Source organism: Coenobita brevimanus, chromosome 99 (assembly GCF_032717465.1).
Source record: "Coenobita brevimanus isolate Jiangsu-jjx chromosome 99, ASM3271746v2, whole genome shotgun sequence".
Taxonomy (NCBI): Eukaryota; Metazoa; Arthropoda; class Malacostraca; order Decapoda; family Coenobitidae; genus Coenobita; species Coenobita brevimanus.
This window is the reverse complement of record NC_137052.1, coordinates 24,125-45,473: the sequence shown is the minus strand read 5'-3', so window position 1 is coordinate 45,473 and position 21,349 is coordinate 24,125. Positions and strand designations below refer to the sequence as shown.

The 21,349-nt window shown below is 39.7% G+C and overlaps 1 pseudogene; it reads right to left on the bottom strand.

Annotated features, from left to right (window-relative positions):
• Nucleotides 1–1,229: 1,229 nt before the first annotated feature.
• LOC145414394 (cAMP-dependent protein kinase catalytic subunit 1-like) lies at nucleotides 1,230–20,622 on the bottom strand (annotated as a pseudogene).
• Nucleotides 20,623–21,349: the final 727 nt, after the last annotated feature.

Genomic DNA, 21,349 nt, shown 5'->3' with positions numbered 1-21,349 from the left:
CAAGTTTTCCAAGAATGCTGGTGTGCACCAGGGTCAATTTTGAGCCCCTTGTTGTTTATCATGGTACTTGAAACCCTCTCATGTGACTCCAGAAATGGACTCCTGTGGGAGATGATGTATGCTAATGATCTGGTGTTGATTACAGAGAATGAAAGGAAGGCAGAGGAAAGATTTGGGAAGTGCAGAGATGGTATGAAACACAAGGGCTCAAAGTAAATGCAGATACTAAAGTGATGGTGTATAGAGCTGGTGGCAGTACTGTCAAAGAAGAGGGAAAGTGGCCATGTGAGATCTGCCACAAGGGCGTGGAAAGTAATTCCATCTTGTGCAGTCTGTGATAAGTGAGTGCATAAGATATGTAGTGGTATTAGAGGTAGACTGCGAGATAATGCTGATTTCATGTGTGCCGTGTGTTGGGGAGAGCAGGTGAAGATTGTCAGGCATGGAAGGACTGACCTTGTTGGTGAGTCTCTCGAGTATGTGGAAGAGTTTTGTTATTTGGAAGACATGTTATGTGCTGGAGGTGGGGCTGAAGCTAGCTCTGTGGCTAGAGTGAGGAGTTGTTGGAAGAAATTCAGTGAGCTGTTCCCTCTCCTGACACTGACAGAGCTTTCCCTCTGTGCTAAGGACCTCTGTATGTGTCATGTGCCAGGAGTGCAATACTGTATGGTAGTGACACTTGGGCAGCAAAGGAAGAGGATATTTGCAGGCTTAAACATACAGAAATGACAATGAGTGGGTGGATGTGCAGTGCGTCCTTGAACGCGAGGCCTTGGGGAGCTAGGTTTATGACTGAAGAGTTGAGAGCAAGGATGGGACTGGAGTGTGTTGTTGTGATGAGGAGGTGCTGACTGAGATTGTCTGGACATGTGGAAAGCATAGGAGCTGACAACTGGGCGCAGAAAGGGATGTGTAAATGTTGGGGGTAGGGTTGCGAGAGGCAGACCAAAGAAGAGCTGGGATGAGGTCAAAGAGTGTGACCTCAGGGATAGGGGACTGCATAGGGAAGTTGCCAAAGATCTAGCAGCATGGATATCACTAGCACTCAGAAATTTTATGCTATCCTTAACCATGCTATACCTAGATCTAGGTTTGGCTGCAATTATTTGGAGAGGGAACAAAATGATGAAAATTCCAAACCTGAACACTGACAGAAGAGCCAAACCCTCCTGTTTTGTGCCCATTTTGGGCCTGTCTGAACCTGAATCCCTGGGTTACCCACAGCACATCCTACCAACTCAGTTCCCTGGTCAAAGCTACAATTCCCTACATCGTCATCTGGGTTCCACTCGCACATGGCTCTGGTACACCACTTGCTCCAATGTGCCATTTCACTCAACCTGTGAAAAAAAATATCATTAATACCATCATCAGCATTTGGGATTCATCTGCTTAAGGTTTTGGAATAACAGGTACTCCTAACGTGCCACAGCAACAATAATAATAACTATGAGGTATTGACATCCTTGTAATAAGGTTTGCTAAAATTACAAGCAAATTCATAAGCAACAACAAATGATAAAGTGAAAGGAAGTTGTGGTGCTAATGATGATGTGCATGAAAGCATTTTGAGATGGTCTGGCCATGTGGAGGAACAGAAAGTAAGAGACTGGCTGGAAATGTGCATGTGTGGGAGGGGAAGGGGGAGACTGATGATGAGATGGAAGGAGGGAATGGAGAGAGATTTCAGAAAAGGCGTAAACTGGATGAAGGGCAACCAAATGGCAGAGGATATGGTAACACAGAGGTGATCCATTTGTGGTGATCATTTACAGTATTAAGATATCTCGAGACAGACAAATAGATAAACAGCTAGACTGATAAATAAACAGAGAGACAGACTGACAGGCATACAGATTCATAGTCTTGCTTACCTCACCTAAACTATGTACATTTGGCGCCCTCTCCCCCACCCATCCCACAGCCTACTGATGATTTCTCTAGCACTGCACTATGCTCACTTTAACCTGACCCAAAATTGCCCTCTCCCCACTCTCAATGCTGTTTTAACAATAAGAGGAAACTACAAAATTACACTAGTCATGAAGAAATGCTGTGAGAGAGAGTGTGGGGCTGTAGCAATGTCCTACTTCGCCACTTTGCTTCATAAAACAGGCCCAGGGCTAGGCTATTGCAGTCCAGTACATTTAAGGGTAGATAACCAGCTAGCTTCCCTTGGTGGCATTACATGACTAAAAAGCCTCCAGTCACCACTTGGGGATAGAACAATTCTGTCACTCCATAATGGGCATTCTAACCTCTAAACCACCACATACCATAACTACAAATAAACCATGCTTAACCCGTTGATTATGCATTTACCTTTCTTTATCCCACCCATGGCGTGAAAAAAAAAAAAAAAAAATAGTTTATTATAAACTTGGATGTTTCAAGAGAACATTTAGGAGTGATGAGGTGAGTATCCTGCCTTGATTCCACATTTTCAAGCAGTTACAGTTAATTTACTTGTATTATTGTGCTTGTGAAAATTAGATATGGCAATGGAGATAACATAGAGGTGAGCATTTCTAGTGAGTATTCGTGTTTCGTGATCAGAAAGGGCAACAAATTCCAAGCAGACGTTGAAGAAGGCTGGCTTCGTGAGTATCCTAGTCCACTTCCATGATTTTACCTCTAGCATCTGATTTACGTGCATAATTCTGCTCATTAATATTAAATAAGTTAATGGAGCGTACTAGGGAGTAAGTATGTGAAAGAAATATTCGTGTTTTGAGGTGACTGAATGAATGGTTGTGTAAATGGAAGAACAGACATCGAAGAAGGCTAGCTTAGGTATTCTGCCCCAATTCGTTTTTCGGCGCTTCCATCTAATTTACTGACATAATTCTACTCATTGGTGTTAGAGAAGCAACTAGAGATTATTTGGGTGTACGCATGTGAGGGAAAGTGGCTGTATTGAGATGATATTTGGCATCCTTGTAAGATTTGACGTCGAAGATGGCTGACGTAGTAAGTTAAGTATCCTGCTCTGCCTCCATATTTTCCTTACTTACAGCTAATTTCCCCACTTAATTCTGCTTACTGTTGTTATACATGGCAGTGGAGATAAATAAGTGTAGTTTGGTGGGAGAATATTGTTGTTTGCAGATATTTAAAGGATGTCGGGTTTTTTCGTGTCCTTGCCGAAATTTTGTAAACATTCAGCCCCCGAAATATTTAGGATGTTCGTATGTTATGTATTTCCGTTGATTTATTGTTTATTGTTTATTATTTATTACTGGTTATTATTTATTGGTTATTGGTTATTATTGGTGGTTGGTGCTGGCAACAATCATCCACTCACTTGATGTAGTGCTGCCTATGTCTTCCTTAGCCTTATTCTTTTTCTGTGCCTGCCCTCCTCTCTTCCTATTTCTCCCATCTTTCCTGTCACTTCTTATTGCTTTTCTTTCCTTTACAGGTGGCTTTACATTGAGTGACAAGCCAAATGGTTTCCTGTAAGCCAAGAAACCACTTACAACACTGGGTGGTAACCATATAACCAAACCATACGTGCTCCCTACGTGTCAAGTGGGTTGGTGGAAGGTTAGTGCCTCTCCCTGTAAAACAAATAACTCAAAGTCAAATGGCCACCCCTTAAGCGATTATGGTGTCTGGCAATAGACAGATAGATATATATATATATATATATATATATATATATATATATATATATATATACATATCAGGCATCTATATATAAATAAAAATATATATACAGTATATATATATATATATATATATACATATGTCATCATCACCATCATCTGGACCTCCTTTCCCATCGGGCAGGGTGAGGAGTAGCAACATCCAGACAGTCCAAGTTTGCCCACTCCAATGGGCCATGCTTCCATTCATTCATCATTCAAGCCCCTGGAATCCTGGCTTTATCTGATATGCCAAAAACTTTCACCAGGTTCTGTAGCTTCACATAAATGTATCCGATAGAGCCAATCCCAACGCTGTCACGTCTAAAAGGGGTGCCAAATGACTGATCATGCACTTCTTCTCACAACATTTACCAAGCCATCTTGATCTCTTGTCAGTCCCCAGCCTCACCAACTTCCATACCTCTCTTCCTTACACATTCATCCATCATCCCTCCATCTTCTCCTTGGCCTACCTCACCTCCTCCCTCCTTCAAATTTGCTCAGATATACCTTTTTCACCACTCTATTGTTATCCATTCTCTCCACATGACCATACCATCTCAGTACACACTCTTCAATTCTGGTGTCCACAGACTCCCTCACTCTCCATCCTTCACGAGTCACATTACTTCATATCCTATCCATTCTCTCTACTCCACACACATTCCTCAGCAGTCCCATCTCCACTGCTCTCACACTTTTGACTTTTCACTTTCATGCCACACCATAGTCTCATATCCATATGTTAAAACTGGCACTAACACTCCTTCGCGTAAGCCTCGTGCAGCAGCAACACTCAAGCCTCTGTTTATTATCAAGGCCTCCATAGCACCAGCTACCTTCCTTCCTTGTCACTCTACTTTCCACTTCTTTTGCACATTTTCCTCTCTTTTCTGTCACTGTACCCAGGTATTTGAACTCTCTCACCAATTCAGTCTCTCTCCATTCACTTAAATATCACACTAAGAGTCAGTCACCTTCTCACTTGATTACCATCACTTTACTCTTTTCTATGTTTACTCTCAAGGCATGATGCTCATAGACATCAGCAAAACTCTGCATTAGTCTACCAAGCTCTTGTCCGGTATTTGCAAGTTGCACTGCATCATCAGCATACAACAAATGTGAGATACCATATTCCGTTCATCATCATTCATTACCAATGCCATCCCTCTCTCCATCACTCGTATTGTTACTTCTCTCATCACCTCATCCACATATATATCGAACAACTATGGGGACATCACACAACCTTGTTGCACGCCCACAATGATCGTGAACCATTCATTTACATGCCCATTTACCCTTACACATACCTCACTACCATCATAAAAACTCTTGATGGCACCTAGCAGCTTACCATCTACACTGTACATGTGCAAAACCTTCCACAATCCTTCTGTCTACTTTGTCGTATGCTTTCTCCAGACCCATAAATGCCATAAACACCTTATAGTCCTTCTTAAAAGCCTTCTCCACTATCTGCCTCACTGCAAATATTTGATCCACACATCCCTTGCCACTCCTAAAGCCACCCTGCTCATCACTCAATGGGACTTCTGATATCTCTCTTACTTTCTATGTACATATTATATAGATAGATAGATAGATAGATAGATAGATAGGTTGACTGATTGATTGATTGATAGATAGATACATACAGTACACACATATAGATATATACTTCTGTTGGGATAGGCCGGTCCTGCGGTGGACATTCAACGGTTGGTGATGATCATGATGATGATGATGATACATATATATATATATATATATATATATATATATATATATATATATATGCAGTAGATATTATATAGGCTTACCTTTATATCACAGTAAAGACTGGTTATATAGCTAGTTCCCATAAATGTTATTCTCAAGTAGCTCCCAAAGTAAAAGCAAGTAGTGTATTACATCTACTTTATGGTAAGCAAATAAATACAGTATAGCAACATGCATTAGTTAGTATACACCGCATAAAGTAAGAGAAAGTTAAAATATAAATAGTGTAAAAGTAAAATACGATCACTATATACAGTACTTAAGCATCTAAAATTTATAGCCTTACTTTCAACAGAAATACAGTTCAGATCTGGTAATGTCCTATGGCTGCTTTCTGAATTCTAAGCACATCTATCTAAGCATCTGGCATAACTGCAGGAAAAGAGCTAGTGCAATGGACTTCATTTATAATAAATATATTAAAAAAAAAAAAATACAGTTAGATGCATTTTTATTGCCTAGTTATTCTTGCAGACTGGAGAGCACTGCATCCATGGTGAGGAAGCTTCAACTAAGGTGTGTATGAGTGAGTTTCAGAGGTGTGGGGAAACAAAAACCTTAGTGCAGAGTGAACAGACCTTGATTGGTAATTATATACCAGTACTGCTACAAGAGTGAAATTAGTGACCATATTTCGTGTTGAAGACACTGGAAATTAAAACCTTCCACTAAGATCATGCAAACTTCTACTGTAATTCTACTGCCACCATTACTTACCGTAAGATGGGGCTATTCGACTCACCTGAGGCAATTAGACTCAATAAGGAGTAATGAGACTCAGGTGGTCAGACAGTGTAAAAAGGGGTATATCTGACACTCTCATATGGTGCTATAATCTGAAATTGCTAATTTATATTGTAAATTAAATTTAGGGACAGCTTGCTGAAGGTCAGTGAACTGTGATCAATTTCTCATTCTGTTATTTTCACATTTTTTTTAGCTGTAACTTACAACAATAAAGACAAGATTAACTGTATTTTCCTCCGCTGTCCCTTGGATATATAATAACAAACTGAGTGTCATTAATGTTTATCCACCTACCAGAGTAAGTTAGCTGCTTTTGTTTATAAAATAATATGATTTTAGACTAAAGGGGCAATTTGACTCAGGCAATTTGCCTTGGCACTTTGGGGCAATTTATATGCTGCAACTTCATCAGTACTATCTGGACAGTTGTAAAGATTACATCGCAGATTTCAAGGATAATCTTCCAAGTACAGACTGAGTACATGGCTTCCTGAAGAGACATAAAAGTCCTGCTGTCCTCCAGGATATGCCAAAATATTTTGAGGAAGCAGGCTGCTGTCTCTGAAGAGGTCATAGTGGCCAACTTTAAAAAGGTAGAAGACAGCCTTAGGGGAGCACCCCCTCCAAACATTATTAATTATGGCAAAACCAACATCACGGATGATCCTACGGGAAAGCTCCGGATATTCAGGTACGGTAAAAAACATGAGGAGATTATCATGAATACGATGAAGAGTTCAACATCTATCATGTTTTCCATCACTGCCAGCAGCAAGTACCTTAGTCCAAATATTGTTTCCAGGGCTCAATGCTAGCAGCTGTCATGGATTGAAGGAGGACCAATCAACGTATATAACCAAACTTCTTCTGGCTGCTTCGATTCGAATTGAAGCAGGGGGAGCAGAGAGGCGGGCCTCCTGAAGGCACACAACTAATGGACAGTACTGGGAAAGAAGGCATCAAAGGTCGGAGCAACTTGAATGAAAACCTCGAATGTTTCACTGAAGGAAAGCCCACCAAGTCCAACTGCCCCACATCAGGTGTTGATAAACATAACTCCCCCCCCCCCCAAATATGCCTTTTCTGTGTTTTTCTATGTTGAATCATTTGTGTTTCATTACCCATACAGTAAAGCTTTTTAAGTGCCCTAAATGTTGCACTACAAACCTTAGTGCAACAAAAAATAGCCAATCGGTGAGTTGAACAGCCCACCTTTCGGTACTTTTTCAGTGAGAAAAAGCAGGGCATACATTGGATCAATCTTACCTTCCTTTGATATACAGCAATCCAGTCTGTCGATGCAAACCACTTGTGATTCTTGATATCATTAACAGCATTCTTGAGGTTTCCATACCGCTTGGTCAGGTCAACCTGCAGTAGATTCCTTAACAGATCCTTCAGGTCAGAAGAGAAGTGACCAGGGAACTGCACCTGTAATAACAAGGTTGTGATTAAGTTAGAGTACATCTTGATGAAGCTTCCCAGCCTCTTTCACCTATGATGATGGCCAAGTGGTGGGTCAATCTGATACATCACCAAGAAGACTCATTCCTACCTCAAAAATAAGGTTTATCATATTTCATGCAACCACAACTTAGTGCAGGGAGGCCTAGTTATACAAGAATCAAGTGTTATAATGCTGGCATGTACTGGGCACTTTCTGGCATTACAAGTACTGAAAATCCAAAGTTACAATGGCCAGTTGAGAATCCATGAATCAATTAAGAAGCCTATATAATGAAAACTCAAGACATGCACAGCTGCGAAGCTAGCTGGACAAAGTGTGGAATAACATGACACTGATGTCTTGGGGGCAAGTTTGTGAGCTCTATGCACCCCTCCTTCCCACTCTTCCACAAGCTGCCTCACTCTCATTCTCTCTTGCACTCACTTTGGTCATATTTGGTGTAAAGGGCTGTACGCACAGGTACGGTATTATCTAAATGATCGACTCTATTGGATACCTTTATGTGAAGCTACAGAATGTGGTGAACATTTTTTGGCATATCAGACAGAGCCAGGATTCTGGGGACTTGAATGATGAGTGAATGGAAATGTGGCCCATTGGACTGGGCAAACTTGGGCTCTCTGGATGCTGCTACATCTCAGCCTGCCCTTGAGTGGGAAAGGAGGTCCAGATGATGATGATGATAGTGATATACAATGAGCTCGCTCTGCTTCTTACTTCATGCCTTCCAAACAGTGGTGAAGTGACAGAAGGGCAGCTCAACCCCAATGAACTCAAACATTTGTACCGTATACTGTTCAAGTACAGTAAGTGTACATATACAGTATATTCCTATACTATTTTCTCTCTCATTCTGCTTCCATTACAGTACTTATACATTATTATAGGTCAAATGTTATTGCTATATGTGCTTTAGGTGTAACTAAATTTATTCTTGTTTAAAACTGTCATACATGGCAGTGTAGGTGTAATGTGGTGGTGGTCAGGAACCAAGTCTTTTTAAAGGTAATGTAATTTGATGTACAAGCATTCACTTAACAAGCTGATTTTGGGGTAACTAAACTATAGTACTCATAACTCTGTGACCTCCCTGTATTCAAGTTGTAGGAAAGGCCCTGTTCTGTCAAGTGAAATGAAACTGAGTACAGTCTCAGAACTTGCTCCGAGTGATAAATCATACGTATCATTTATAATGGCTCCAACACACTTGCAATAATAATTACAACATATAGCTGGTGCTTCAGTACTCCCCATGTAAGGCATAGAAGAACCTGAGGCTAGGCTACTGTGGTCCACATCATTAATGCCACAGGAAGCTACCCTGTTTCCTTGCCAGAGTTATGTGACAGAAATACCTATGGACACTTCTTGGGTTGAAACCATCGTTGGTTAGTGAATATTCTCTTCTGATCCAAGACCTCTATCAATCGAGCAACTGAGGTGTCTATTAATAATAACAAATTATACCATACACTGGGCTCTAACTGAATTGTAATGGGACATGAGTAAAGAATTTTTATAATACAGTAAAAGTCCTCTACTTCGGCCTCCAATAATCTGCAAATCCCAATACTCTGAATTTGTCAAGGCGAATTTTTTTTAATTTTATCTGGTCTTTTTTCAAAAATTTCAGGGCTTTATCTAAGGCTTTATCTGGCTTGGACTTGCTCTTGGCCTTGGATGTACCAGCATGAAACTATTCATCTTCACCTCTATTGTAGAGGTGAAGATGAATAGTATGACAGGTGGGGTGGGGGTTAGGTAGGGGTATGGGGGAGGGTCGGGAGCTGGGATAGTGGCAGGTGGAGCTTGTTTCGTCCCCCCCTCCCCTCTTCCCTGGGTATACAGGGGTAGGAAGGGGACACCCCTCGGCAGGAATTAGTGATCGTGAGTGTACATATGTCTAATGTTTTCAGAGGTCCCTCCCAATAGTCCGAAAAAAACAATAGTTTGAAAGACCCTCGGTCCCCTGCCATTCGTATTACCGGACTTTTGCTGTATGTGTAATCACAAGATATTATTATTAGTTTACACAGAAGCTGAGGGTTAGGGGGCAGAGACCTAAAGATACACAACAGAACTTTCAAATTTAATACTGCATAACATGAATGTTATTGTTAACACCTGTGAGCTCTAACGCAATTTACATTATTTCCTCATCATCATCAAACTGAACAGTTATATATTCTGTTTGTTGAAAGGACATCAGTGAAGGAAATTTACCTAAAATTACAAGCATCTAGTTTATATTCAGGCATTTCTACAATTTATGTACGAGTTCTGGAATAACACAACTATACTGATATTTGTATAACTATAATTGTTTTACTCGAACCTGGCCTAAAATTGCCATCTCTCCAACTTGATTACTGAGTTCTAACAAGAGACTGACACTAGAATATGACGCTAGTCATGAAGAAGTGCTATGAAAAGACTGTAGAGCCACTATATTTTATTCTGCCACTGAATTATGTGAAGTAATCTGCAACAGGGCAAAAAGCTGGGCCAAAGTAAAGTCAAAGAACTGTAGTGCATTAAAATGGTAAAACTGGCCAATCTACTTCACCATTAGCAATCAACCTTGAGGGCAATCTTTTTCTGTAGATTAGTGTATACTTAAAAGCAAAATGGAATAACAAAAAGGATGCTTTATGAAGAGGACTTAATGTATTCTTGTATATACTTCCATGACAAAATTAATTAATGATTCACTGCTATGCATCCTTATTTCTTTCTGTATTACTTACATGTACTGCATTACAGCAGCAGCATTGTATCAGTAGGCACACTTTTCACTATCTCAAACTGACATGGCTGCACTAGACTTTTCCTGGATGTACTGGATTGCAGTTCAATATACACATATAAAACTGATAGTATGAGCACATGTGAATGGGGGAAGGAGAGGGGAAGACTGAGGATGAGATGCAGTGATACAGTAAAGTGGTACAAGTACACTAAACTCTCAATTATCTGTCATCACAATTTCCGTCCCATTACATTATCTCATGCTTTTGGCTCAGTTCTGTTAAAACAATATCTGGCAAAATTAGGCAACATCCAGCTCAGAAACAGGAAGCTATCAGTGGTACGATGCACTTTTCAGAGGTAATGTGTATCATAAGGCTCAGACACCGGGCTCAATCTGCACACAGGCAGACCCCAAAACACACACAAGACAATCTTGGCTGTAAGTCTTGCCAATAAACAGAAAACTGCTGGAAAATGGGTGTCTACTCTACGGAATTTCACCCCCAAGATACAGAAAAGTTGAAAGTATTTTTTCATCTATTTAATCTATATTTAATTTCATTGCATAAAAACCTAATGTCACGACATTAAATCTTTTTAAATTAATTTTTTAATATTATCAAGTTTCAGTTTTCTGCTAAACACTCCTCAGGAAAATCCCAGATATAGCATGGTTCTTACATTCTTATGACCGAGGGTATGGGCTAACATGAATTATATTGAGTGTATGCACCGTATTAAATGGAATCAGGTTTCTATCTGCCATAAGTAAAAAGTTATTATCCTCTGCAAAGTGTGATGGTGTGCCAGGTTGCTCATATTCGCTCTGTTGTCCTTACTCCGACAGTAGACTTTCCTTCGCTTGCTCACTCGTAATTATACCTGTATATGATTACTGTTTATATTACTTATGATATGTACGATTAAATTATGTACTGTATTACTGTACTACATGTACTGTGTCAATACTGTATGTATTTTATGTTTAATTTTAATCCTTTACTCATGGGTAATACAGTCAATCCTCGTAAATCAAGTGTTCATAAATTACGGATTCATAAATCAAGGCTAGGTGGCCATCAGACTGCTGCCAACCTTAAATCACTGTTAAGTCATGAAAATCGCAGATCTAGGCACCCAAGTGGGCCTTTTCTGAGGAGAACCGTAAACCGCGGCATTCAAACTGAAAATTGCGACCCAACAAACAATCAATGCGCGTCCCTGGTGGCATATGTGCATACTAATGCCGCCATGTTGTTGCTCTTCTTGTCCCGCCAGTCCGCACACTACAGACTGTTGCCGTGGAGTACGAGAGTTACCTGCCTTTTTGTGTAACTTCCTCCCACCTCCTACCTTCCAAGGCCCCTCCCGACCCCCCAATGAAGCGCTCTAAGCAGTATGGCGTCAAGAAACTGCCGCAGTTGTTGTACAGTCAACGTTTGGAGCTCACTTGTCGTGTTGAGAGGGAAGAGAAGTTTTCAAAGCTGGCGAAAGAGTTTGGGAAGAACAAGTACTGAGAGGTTCTAAGTTCTTCCCAACACCACCTCACTCCATTCACTTAAGCAATTTCGTCATAGGATTAAGGTGAGATCCCTTAACATGGCTTATTTCTATTTAATACATGCACTGAATATTCCTAAATTTGTACGTTTGTGTTTGATGGTGCCTAGATAGGTGTAGGTAGGGTGCTGTGGGGGCGGGTTGGCCAAAGTCCAGACCCAAATTAATTTTTCACATAAAAGTTATTATTCATAAATCACAGCAGTGGTCCAGACTCAAATTGACACGATTTACGAAGATTGAGTGTATTGTAGGAAAGTTTTTAGGATAGCGGGTCAAGACGGATAGCTTAGGGTGGTGACATATTATCTGGTTCAATGCCCAATGGATAGCCAACTGGAGGTACCGACGTAATATCCGGCATTTTGCAGTATCCAGCACTGAGTTTTGCTGAATTACACTGGATATTTGAGAGACTAATGTTTACGAGAAAAAGGAATGTGAGCTGGAGATGGCAGTCAGATAGCTAAAAACAGGATAGTATAATGGCAATTCATTTATTGCCACCCCCTACAGGATTAAGGCATCTGACAATGAACTGATAGATAGACATAATGATATAATCAGTGCAGTTAACCTTTTGCTTAAATCAACACTGAGTCTTCTTGTAATTAATCCAATATACACAACAGCAAGACTTTACTGTGTGTGTGAGTGTGCATACTTTTTATCTACTAGCATGTATATATGCTGGTATAGCCTATACATTTTTTAACACATCAATGTAGGATACTACTTGATTAACAGTGCGACATGATGAGCATAATAATGATGTCTACTTAGTCTTACTCCTGTTGGCATGTCATAGCTCTTACCTTCCCTGATACAATTTTTTCGTATATTTGTATGGGCTGATCAGCAAAGAAGGGTGGGTATCCAGCAGCCATCTCATACACGAGTACTCCTAAAGCCCACCAATCCACTGCCTTGTTGTAGCCCTGTCAAGAAAGAGCCACAGGTATTAAAACACTATGTTCTTGTGATGAAATTATTACACATGATTGTTGTAGTATATATATCCATCCACCTTTCCATCATTTAACACTTCACTGCTCCATCACACTGGCCCATCAAATATATATTTACTTGTTATATATATATATATGTGATTACCATCCACAGTAGTAAATGGTGTACATTCATCAAATTACTATCTTCTCATACAACAAACAGAACAGCATATACAGAACCAAAAATGAGGGAAAATGTCTATTAATAATACTGTAGTTATAAAAGTTGTTGGTAAACTGCAAGAAGATGCTACAGAGAGACACCTTCCACTGCCAGATTATATAAATGTCCCTTAAATCCATCCCTGTCCTCTGAAAGGAGGATGGTGGAGTGCAGGAAAAGGGTTACTTCAGCCTGCAGTTCACTGGGACATCCAGATGAGTCTGGGGCCACATTACAATGAGTGACAATGAATGGCAATTACTATAATTGTAAATTATTAACGTAATGTAATATACATATACTTATTAACCCTTTGGAAATGACTTAGGCATTCCAATATTTACTTTGGCATTGTTGGAGGATTATTCAGCTTCTTTATGGATATGGGGACACCATATTATCTTACTTTAGCTACTGTCAGGCATTCTCATTCAGCAAATTGAGGAACCTCAACCCAAAGGGGTTAAATGACCGAAAAGCAGATGAGCTTTCCACTTATTGTTTGATGTTGTGGGAAAGGTGGTTTTAACAACAAAACCTCCAGGCATTTTCATCCAAATTAGGCAGTGATCCCTCTTATCGAGACATTTCTCTTTCCCTCCCTCATGTGACCTGTCACTTCATTCCCCCAACTCACACTTCGTCTACCTCTTCTATTACTGGTTACCTCACTCTCATGCAACCTCCTGGCAAATCTTTACAATTTACTTCAAAAGGCTCAGCCTCTCAGAGCATTTTTTGCTGTTTTCACATTAAAACCTCATACCATATTTCTCATTAACTCTTTCATATATCTAAGAATCATACAAAAACTAACAGACATAAATACTGTAAAGCTATTGACACAGTACCAAGACATATCCTGATCATCAAATACCTGGAGATCAACATGGAAGACAATAACAAGAAGTGGTTAACCACCATCCTCTCAGGAAACATATCCAAGTTTTCAGCTTTGAACAAAGATTTTTATTTAGAATATTCCCCAGTGGTGTTCTATAGGGCTCAGTCCTTTCACCCTCACTTTTCAACCACCTCCTCCACAACCTACCAACTCTTCCCCCTTTGATGACTTGACAATACCTTCACTGCACCCCAAAACTCAAATGCAGCAGGAGAGTTCCAACATTACCTACACTTACAAGAACACTGGCTTCAATAAAGCAGAGTGACTGTGTCACTCAACTCAACTAGCACACTCATCATTAAGGACAAACATGAATCTCAAACATAACCCACAGCCACTGTCCCTAATTAATCACTCAAAATTATGGGGTTTACTCTGGATATATATATGAAGTTTCCTCAATGCACTTGCAACATCAATGCTATGGTGTCTTGTTGCTGTTGCTGTTGCTTACCCTCGGTCCACCTGACCAAGTAGATCTGTTGACTGCAAATAAGCAACCACCTCTACGGGGTCATCCCACAGATTTCATCCACCACTGATGTTGCGTCTGCATCTCCGGGATGCGTGTGCTGCACAGTGCTCCATTATGTGTGTTATGTTGTGTGGACCTATTCTACAAGTGGGATACATGTCATATGTGATTATAACTAAATCAAATATAAACTGATAACTTTGGAGGGCTGGGTGATGTCCTGATCTAAGCCTAGCTAGGTCATCTCGATCAGCCCTTCCTCTACAATAATTCCACCACATACCTTTCCTACAACACTGAATATACTCTACAATAATTCTTCCACATACCTTTCCTACAACACTGAATATACTTATGTCATGACGAGTTTTGCACTTAATTCATTCACCTTTATACTTGACGTCTCTTTGCAGGCAACAGAATGTTCCTTTTGACTATGTTCTTAGTTTTTTACAATATCACTTACATTAAAGAATGAAAATGAGTTAAAGATGAGCAAAAATCCCAACTTTTGCTCTCTGTTTAGGAAAAAGCTTCTCCTTGGAACATATGCATTTCTCTTCTTCCTACTTCTTTTCAGAAAATGACTTAAATTGTGAGATACATTCATATATCCATCCATCATCCAATCCTACGTCACCCCATGAGGAGCATAGGAACCCTGGGCTAGGCAAGTTGGTCCTGACATTTAAGATGAGAGTGACCAGTCTTACTCATCCCTCAGTGGCATTACGTAAACAATAAACCCCAACCACCCCTTGGATATAAACCTACAGCACACAGGCTCAATCCAATTGGAGCACCTTAATTACCCACTAAGCCACCAGACGCCATAATTTGGTTATATGGTTACCATCCAGCGTAGTAAATGGTTCCCTGGTGTACAGGAAATCATTTGGTTTGTCATTCAGTGTAGAGTTACCCATAAGCAGAAGGTAGAGGAAAGAATGAAGGAAAGAAAGACAGAAGAGAGAGTGTAAAGTCACCCGTCTGCAGAAGGAGAAGGAAAGAGTGAAGGAATGAAAGACAGAAAGGAAGGATGGAAGAGAAGAATTGGCAGACACCCAAAGCAGCACTACATCAAGTGAGTGGATGGTGAGTGCCCCCACCTACCATAAAGAGAGCCATTCATCTTCACTAATCCCCTTCATGTTACTGTACTGAAATGTTTCCATTCAGGTTTACTATCTCTATCTATCTATATACCTAGGCTGCTTCCCCAAGGAAAGGGAGGTAGCCGAGACAGGACGACTCACTCTCCATTTACTCATCCATTCAAACACATTCATTCGCATCTTAGCCCCAGGTTTACTAAATAGGAAATAATCAGTATGCCTTTCAACACCACCCAATTCATATATCATCAGTCTGCCTGCTCTTTCCACGAACAATGTGTTGCATACAACCATGGTTAATACATCACTGAAATTAGGTATTCTCTCACCTTCAACATTCCTTATGCTATACCACACCCCACCAAGCACCCCCTGAGACCCATGAACTCATCTAAATGTCCACTTAAGTCATCACCCAGCATCACTATTTTCTCACCAAATTCTGAAATAAGTAATAATTTGCCCCAATACCAGTCCTCCACCTCCATACATCTCCCTGCTTTGAAGGCATACATAGATACAACTGGAGGGATGTCATAACCAATGGCTTGATGAGTAGTACTGTTGTATTCACTTTTCACCTCCACACTCCACTGTATCTACCAACTGCTAAGCAGCCAGAATTCACACCCCACCAATTCTAGACCTTTCACTTTTACAAAAAATAAATAAAATACTAATACCTTCTTCAACTTGCTTACAATTACTGTAATCTCCCACCCACTGTGTTTCCTATCCACAACAGGGCAGGCCACTTAACATCTCCAGTACGCTCCACTGTACTCCCAATAACATCCCCACATTCATGACTGACTAGTCTGAACTTAGAGAGCAACTTCCCCCTTTAGTCCTTTACATCCACTGAGTATGCTGAAGTTTACTCCAACACTCATCACATATTGTCCAACACAGATTGACTGCAACGTCACTGCAGCCGACCAAACTCATCCATCCACCACTGCCAACAAGGGCTGGTGGGGAAGCCCTTCATGCCAGCTGCTCAAACACATTTCTGAGCACAGCCTGGCATTACAGCTGACAGATATTATTTATTCATGGCACATAACTACATCACCACTAATATCCTCATAATCATTGACACAGCAGATTATCCACATCATTACACCAGTGTTCTGGCCTCTCTTTTTTTAGTGCAAACCCAATAAAGTACAGTAAAATTTTCCTTCCCTGTACCCTTCAGCATAGGCAGTGCACCAGCCCTACAATGCAGCACATTATGTCTGGGGATCAAAGAATAACCATGCCACCAGTAACACCAAGCCACTTTCTTGCAAGTGTTAGACATGTATTTATGGTTGTCTGGCCTAAACTGATTCTACCACCACTGTCTTTTGATGAGAAACAGGTTCAGGATTATGATCAAGATGGTTCAAACTGCTGCATGATGGGAGAAAATTACATTAATGTTGACAATTTGTTACCTGCTATAGTCTGAGACTCTCACCTTGGACTTGTAGCTGAGTACATTTAATAACACACGAAGTATATCAACCAACTGCCATAAATCACTCTCATGGCTGTAATGGCAACCAACCAGCTAATACCTATTTCACACTACTAACATCACTAGCATTTTCATCACTTCCATCAAAACACAACTGCCATCACAACTCTTTCTTATAACCACATGTCCAACATAGTTACTGTCAAAACAGTTTCAGTATTACATTCAAACCCAACCTTCATAATATAAAAAGCACCACTATGGACATGTATCAATTAAGCTATATGCCTGACCAACTTCTATAACAATGTTGTGTAATAATTATGTCTAAGTCCTTGACTACTGTGCTCTCTCCATTTCATACTCTGTATTCTAACGTATCTATATATTACAGAAAACATCTACTTTCTAGCCAGATAAGGATAATATCAATGTCCAGATAATTGGCCAAATAGAAAGAGAAATTAAATACAGTAGAAGTATCAGAAAAAAATTAACCTTAGAAAGAATGATTTCTGGGGCCAAGTACTGTACTCTGGGGTTCCACATAATGTCCACGTCCGTCCTTTGACTCGCTTGGCAAATCCAAAGTCTGTCACCTGAAATATTAAAAGTAATGAAATATTAAAAGTAATCATTGAAATGACATGCACATTGTCTGACTAAATTCAAGATAAACATCATTAATTAAATATACAAATACACTAAAATACACACATTTTATGCATATAATGAACAATAATGCATTCCTACTGTATGGGAAAGAAATTCAACATAATTTACAAACATTCCATATAATAAAGTTACCTGCATTGCAATTTATCAAACTATTCAATATGTCTATCAATAACTTCAAATGACACTCCTTGCAACTGTAATGTGTATATTGGAAATAAAAAAAATGCTCCTCCCCTCCCCTCCCCAAGAAAACAACAACAAACCTTGAGGTATCCTTGGCTATCTATTAGTAAATTTTCTGGTTTGAGATCTCTATAAATGAGATCAAGGTAGTGGAGGTATTCAAATGCTGGCACAATCTGGGCAGCATAGAACCGAGAGTCAGGTTCACTGAAAAACAAATTTTAAAAAGATTAGTTTAGGTTCACTGAAAAACAAATTTTAAAAAGATTAGTTTAGGTTCACTGAAAAAGGAATTCAAAATGATTAGTTTTATTCTAACATTATACAATAATCAACAAGCTAAAGAAAATAAATACCCACAGCACCAGAACACCACACAAAGAACAGCTGGAATACAATATGAGTTTAGTGTGCCAGGATTTACCAACATCTTTAATATACTGCAGAGTCCAAAAATCATCTATCTATCTATCTATCTATTGCCAGACGCCTCAATCCCGTTTGGGGTGGCCACAAACAAATCGCCTTCAAGTCGCCCTGTCCCCCGCCATTTCACTGCCCTGCTCCCAACTCACACCCCCCTCTCTCATATACCTCTCCACCCCATCCCTCCATCTCATCCTTGGCCTCCCCCTCCCTCTTCCCCCCTCCACCTCACTCACATACACTCTCTTCGTCAGTCTTTCACCCTTCATCCTCTCCACATGACCAAACCACCTCAGTGTGTTCCTCATAACGCTTCCTATCACATCCACATCCACACCACAACGCTCCTTTATATCCTCATAACTGCTGTTAATACTATATAATGCAATTTCAGCCTTAACCTATTACAACCAGCTATATGTCATGATAATCTGCAGTTACATTAACTAATCCTCTTGCTTTGTGCTAAGGAATTAATCAACTCCTAGTTCACATACATACCATTTAATTATAACCAGTACAAGTTTTCTTTGTTACACTGTTTATGATACAAAATATGAAATTACTTGGTATACAAAAAAAAAAAAAAAAAGAGAGAGAGAGAAAAAAAAAGGACACTGGTAATGGGTCATCTATCTCTCTCTCTATTGCCAGATGCCATAATCCTGTAAGGGGTGGCCACAAACAAATTGCCTCCATGTCACCCTTTCCAACTCCATTTCACTGCCCTGTTCCCAGCTCACACCTCCCTCTCTCATATACAGTACCTCTCCACTCTATCCCTCCATCTCATCCTTGGCTTCCCTCTACCTCTCTCCCCCCTCCACCTCATTCACATACACCCTCCTCATCAGTCTCTCACACTCCATCCTCTCCACATGGCCAAACCACCTCAAAGTGTTTCTCCTAATGCTTCCTATCACATCCACATCCACACCACAATGTTCCTTCACTTCTTGGGTTATACTCCAAGTAAAAAAACACTGAAAATTATGTTAAATACTGGTACTGTATTAATTCTATGAATATAACTAATGCACACAGCCTTACACTGTACACCAAACTGTATGTGTCCTAATGTTCAATTTACATATGATAAAAAATCTTTGTAAGTATTCAATATATGTGACAAGTTTTTCATTCTACATAAAGCTGCTCATAACACTGCCATGAAAAAGTTGTAAACAGCTCCATACTAGAACAGGCTAATCAATTCTAGACTAATACTATACCAATCTTCCTCTCTTCTAAACAAAGCCAGCATTATCATGACATACGAAATGTACGCGTCCTGCAAATCATATTGATCTTTCTTTATAATCAACCTGACCCAATTTTACATGTTCATATGGGATAAGCAGATTTAGAGCAAAGATATCTCACTGAGGAAATAAATTAGAAAAAGACAGAACCTAGGTTGGTCTCTCTGCCTCCACTAGCATCATAGCAGGTACCAAACTCTAACTCCAACACCTCTTAGTTGTCTTTTATAACACAGGGCATACACATACATTATTCTTTATCTCCATCCCCAGATATTACAGTTTATATAAGCTTTAGAAATACTGTATACAACAGCACACACATGCACCCAAGTGAAGCAAAATTTATATTTTATTACGCTGAAAAACAAAATCTCTTACAGTTACAAACAGCTGGTAAGCCAAAACTTTAATAAAAATAATTATCATTAATACAGAACCTCAGCTGCCCACAAAAGTACAATATATTAGAAATCTGAAAGCTATACTTGGCCATTTACAATATCAGTGGAAAGGGATACTATGTCACGTCCAGCATGAGCTTATCAGGCACCAAATCTATTTTCCTGTCAACCTAATGTGTGTCTGGTACCATCATCTTGATATTTGATCAAAAGTAAAACAGTCTCCTATATTCCTATATGTTACTTATATTAAGTTCTGATTCACTTTTTATCACCCACCATAAGAACCAGCTATCTCGCTGCTTTTCAGATGGGTCAATCTACACTAAATATAAAATATTTAAATTTAAATTTCATTTTTAGTATGACCCAAATGATGAATTTCATCTTACAAACACTTCCGCTGATTAGTGTGAGCGACTGGTCAGTTCATGATGCCGTGGTATCAAACAGGAGTACAGCCCCATTTCACCATGGCAGTTGTCCTGGAACTGCCTTTACAGCAAAGGTAAATGCCAGTATGAAGGCTGCTCCATAGTTTGGGTAGTTTTTGAGAGGAGACCCACTGCCCATTACTAGACATACTGTGTGATTGGGTTTTTAAAATAAGCTTTTATCTTTAGTACCAATGAATTAAGACATTCTTCCTTCTCCTGACATTGGAATGGTGCACTTCTGCTGGGCAACAATCTAACAATGTCTGTAATTAGCAAAAGGTCACTGCAATCCTGGCAGAACACACTTAATGACATCAGATGATTTCATTCCAGTACTGAATATAATGTGAAAAATACTGTATATCAGGGTATCATATTCAGATCATTTCCTTTAAAAATGTCTTCGTTATCTACCTTCACATTCAGCAAATGAAAACTTTTCTCTTAAATTTTAAGATAATGGAAACAGCAACATCAAAACATCAAGAATAACAGGGACACAATAATGTAAAGAACTGATGGTTTAAGAACTCCTATGGATACTAGCTGTGGTACTTTCAAAAGCTACACAGATAAAAGGTTGAGCTGTAAGTGGAATGATAATAAAGAAATTACAGAAAAAGGATGGTAGCCAAAGCTCTGCTCTATAAAAAGGCTTGATGGCAAATAAACAAAGTTAAGATAGAATAAGGAGGTTGAAAAGTCTAGGCTAGGCTAGGTATAAATGACAGACATTCCAGCAGATATATACAGTCCTTCTCCTTAGTACCATGTTCACGGTGTCCCTCTTGGCCTTGTACACAGACGGGTCAACAATCCATGTGCAGTATACCCCTGGACATGCCTAACACCCCAAAAGATGT